The 4,837-nt window shown below is 34.8% G+C and overlaps 1 protein-coding gene and 1 pseudogene across 1 annotated transcript in view; one reads left to right on the forward strand and one right to left on the reverse strand.

Annotated features, from left to right (window-relative positions):
• LOC105625964 (protein CBFA2T2) overlaps positions 1-4,837 on the reverse strand; it is a 33,568-nt gene that overhangs the window by 19,443 nt on the left and 9,288 nt on the right. The window lies entirely within an intron of this gene.
• Positions 1-4,837, forward strand: part of LOC105625963 — a 22,328-nt pseudogene that overhangs the window by 16,514 nt on the left and 977 nt on the right.

Here is a 4,837-nt window from a genome sequence, read left to right on the forward strand (position 1 = left end):
GAAGAGAGAGAGAGAGAGAGAGAGAGAGAGAGAGAGAGAGAGCATATTCGCCGAGAGGGAGAGAGAAAGAGGGGAGAGAGGAAAGAGAAGACGGTACGCACAAGTAAGAAGAGAAGGAGGAAAACGAGGAGGAGGTCGACGCTACCGTGTCACTACCACCTGACGCCGGTAGCCAGTAGGTAATTACCTGTACCTGAACTCTCGACAAACTAAACTACCTCACAGCTTATGCGATATGACGGGGAGCCTGAGTACACACAAGCACCTTCCACCGCTTGCATAAAGGCAAGGTGGTTACATGGGGCGTCGTCGTGATATCCCACGGAAAAATCCCCTCGATAGTCTCGGTAACTGCCGCGAAGATGTCGACAGGAAGATCACGAGTGGCGATTACGAAAATAGTGTTTGCCTCACCGCGATAACTGGAATCGATTAAGTAAAAAAATAAAAATAAAAAAAAATAAGAATGATAAAAAATATATATTCTCAAAACTTTGAGAATAAATCAATATTATTAAAGAAAAAGCATATAAAACAATGCAGATTCTTATAATAAAAACAATTTTGTATACCATCAGTATGTATACCGTCACTTCATTTTATAACAAAAGAATAAATTTGATCTTATCATTAAGTCATCCTCTGTATAATAATATTAATTCAAATGTAAATAACGATGTCAAATAATAAAATATATACAAAGATACATCGTTTGCTTGTAGCTCGTATGTCATTACGTATGAAAATTTGATGCAATAAAAAGCAAAGAAATCGCAAGAGGATTAATTTGACACTATTATTTAGATTGAATTATTTGTGAATTATTTGTGAATTTTAAACAAACGATACTGAGAATGACCTGAATGGCTTTTATTCTTTTATTGTTAAATGAATGATATAAAGAATTGTTTTTGCTATAAAAATCTACGTGAGTTTTCCTTCCTTAATAATATTAAATAATAGAAAAATTTCCACGCAAAGTATATAGCTGTTACTTTGATATAAATCGTAATTATGTGACAATCATTGTGACTTTTCGGCTACAAGTTTCTTTCGCGCGACGTTTCTCGGTATGTAAAAACGCACGATAAATCGTTACTCTCTACTCGGTTTGTTAACAATTTGTCACACGCCTCTTTCTGTTATCTGTCGGCGAATTAATTTGCCGATTGACGGGCGAACGGATAGGACAGAATGTTTAATTGCGATCTGTAAATTCAGACATAACATTTGTAACAATATTATTCGATTGTAATGTGCCATAAATATATGATAAACGTTGCAGGCTCTCTCCACTGATGTTTATTCGCTTGCGATTTATTAACGTTGATGTCATTTTACGGGTGATAGCCGTACAAGTCAAAGTAAAACGCCAGACGTGGATTTAATTAATTTGCTGCAAGCGTTTTCTTTACACACGCTTGTTCCCATCGAATTTATCGAACAATTTTCTGTTCGTTTCTATTCCGAAGCGATTAAATACAGCCGAGCCGATAATAGTGGGACTCTCCAATGACAATGACTTTACGATACGAAATCATGGCGATGCATACATCTCTATGGTGCAACGATTGACATCTATGCGGGTGCAAGCATCCAGAATCCATCTATTTTCGAATCATGTCTCAATGCTCCGATTAAGTGGGCAACGCGATAAAACAAAGATTGATTGACTCAGGACAAAATTCGGCTCAAGGACGGTGCTAAACGAAAGCGTTGATATAAATGGTTGTTATTGTGAAATGGTCTATTTCTCTAAAGAAAGTGGCAGAAAAATAATAATTTTGATAAAACACTTAATTTCTTACATATACTTACAAATTATAGAAATCAACATAATGAAATAAACACAATTACAAGAAAAAGTCAAAAATATCTTCCAAAAATATTTTCTAGGGCAAAATTATTAGCACAACTGACAATTAATGTGTATTCATATTGATAATACACCTGTCAGTTGTGCTAAATTTGCACAATTTAGTGTTTTTCATTAAATAAGATCAACATCTGTTTTTTTATTCCTGCACTAAACTGCACTAGAACTTTCTTTTTCGCTTTCGCCAAATGTTAAACAATATATATCTGTCTTACTTGAAGTTCCAAAAGTGTACACTAGTTCAGTCATAGAAAACAGACCTAAGGAGAAACGTGAAGAAGTCCCGACATTCGTTCTTTGTATCATTTAGTTTAGTTTTTAACTGAGTTACAAGAAATAGTGGATTATTTTTCAAACTGAAATAATAATGGCTGCGAACCGAGAGAGAGCTGGATGTTTATTGTAAAAATTTGTATGATGATTATAATAAACAATGAAACAGACATTTAAATCTCTACATTACGCTTTTTCAATATTAACAGAAACAAATAATTTTGCACATCATATAAATAATACGAATATTGAATGATTATACAGTTTGAAATATAAAAATTATGTCATTACTAAATCACTCATAAACCTTACTGAGGCGTTACTTAAACACAAACCTGATTATTTTTCTTCTGTGATTACATTTATTTGTGTTTTTATATCATTATATTATAAAGTATAAAAAATGAAATTTTTATAGAAATAAACAGTTTGCTGCTATTTTTTTAGATACTGACTTTATTCTGTAATAACAACCTGCTATCGTTTAGCATTGTACATAATTCTCGTGTTCTCTTCTTCCAGTCCGAAAAATTTCAGACCAGACGCGAGCTCGCCACGCAATTGTATTCCTAAATAAAATTATAATTATAATTATGCATGTGATATAATAACATGTAAATAATGAACGATATAATTATGTAAATAGATTGTAATGAAGTAATTAACAAATATGATTATTGCATCGAATAATGTGTTGCGGTATAATTATTCCGTTACTGCGGCAGGTAAATAATTGTAATATCAGTTGTCACACGTATCTGATGTATTGTCATTTAATCTTGTCTAATAGTTAGCGTAATTTCATCATTATTAAAAATGTTTCAGAAAAAAAAATGGGAGGAAGATTAGATATGGGGGTAGAAAAGTTTTCGACTTGACATAGAAATAACGCCATAAACTGTTATAATTTTAATTAAGTTTGATCCCGTCCAGAACTATTATTAGAATTTCAGATGCATTCAATTTCTTTGTTTCGCTCATGTAAAGCAACCAACGTTTGGTTCCATCATGGCAATACACCCACTCATACTTCTTCAATTGCGAAATTGTATAAATTGCTCTTTGAATTGTTTCCATGCGCATCATATTTACTAGATTTAGACCCCAGTGACTTTTTCCTTCTTCTAAATATAAAGCAAGGAAAAGATCCGTCTCAAATTAATCGAAACTAGCTTTGAAGATTTAAGAAATCATATATAGATAGTATAAAAAAAGTAAGAATATCGTTAGAATAAGTATATTTAACTGAAGAGGACTTATGTTGAAAAATAAAAAAATATTGTCAAAAATATGTTTTTAATTATATAAGAATAGAATTTTTCGAACTATCCTCGGACGTGTGTTCGAAGAAAGAGTAAGGTAAGGTCTTATTGAATCTCATTGCCCGCGAGTCCACATTTGTCAAAGTTCTCTGTACATGTAGCCAAGGTTAAAGACCGTCGGCGTGCAAGAGCATGTGCTCGACACGCGAATGTTTAATCAGAGTCGCGTTGTGATTGCACGCGACTGTCACTCAGCTGAACTTGTGACGAGTACAATCTTGCCGGTTGCGCCGATGCAGCGTGTCTTTCGTTCATATTGTCGCACGTGTGGGTGTGTGTGCCTATGTGCCTGTATGTACAAGAAACCTGGAGAGAAGGTATCTAGCTGGGTGATGGTAATGGTACAGCCGCGCTGCTACCACCGTACCGTCGCCACCACCACCACCACCACCACCGTCGCCGTCGCTGCTGCTGCCGCTGCTGTTGCTGATGTTGCTATCCCTTCGACCAGCTGTTACTTCCTGCAGCGGTTCTCCATCCTTGTCTCTCGTCCGTCGTCTCGCAGCCCGTTTTACTCTGTCCTCGGAAGCTTATCAGGAAACACTCTCCTTCGCTGATTTCTTTTGATCGTGACGAGCATCCGCGGTATTCGATATCATCGAGTAAAGCGTTGGTCGTCATTTTTTATCACAATAAGGAGTACTTTCCATTTGGTGACATGAATCGACACAAGTGTGTCGTTCTATCTTTGTTATTCACTAAACTGTCAAGAAAGATAGAACGATGTGTGTATCGATTTGTGTCACTAAATGGAAAGCAAGCCTGTTATATAGCCTGTTATATAGCGATTAAATTGGATTGAAGTTGAAAGCTCCGACGATTTCTCTTTCCGCGGAAAATATAACGATTATAACCGTAGAATCACTCAAAAAAAAGTATTTAATTATTGTCTCTGTTTTTCAAATACTTAAAGATATTTTAAACTTTTTTAATAAACAAAACACTATATGTTTGAATTTAAAACACATCGTCTTTAAAAAATGGAGATAAGAATAAAACATTTTAATATCTTAAAATTAAACACTTTTTTTTTAGTGATGTCGTTTAAAAAATATCGAAAGAGCCAATCTGTATTTTCCACCTTTTATTGATTTTGTAAAAATGAAATTCCTAATGCAAAATTTATTTTAATAACGCTTCGAGTAAAGGTGACGTAAATTATCTGCGTGAAATTACTCGTAACATTTTCGGCTTTTTACAATATGTCGTAAATTTCGATACATATGTGAAAGGAGGCGTGTACCATAGAAAATTTCGGACAACCGCGCGCCATTTTTCTGCAGAACTCCGTTTGTCTTCGTCACTAGTAGAAAATCAAAGTTTACCCATGTGGGTTATCCTTGCGGACCATATGCGCGCACACACA

The sequence above is a fragment of the Atta cephalotes genome (genome assembly GCF_000143395.1).
Source record: "Atta cephalotes unplaced genomic scaffold scaffold00004, whole genome shotgun sequence".
In the NCBI taxonomy this organism is placed as follows: Eukaryota; Metazoa; Arthropoda; class Insecta; order Hymenoptera; family Formicidae; genus Atta; species Atta cephalotes.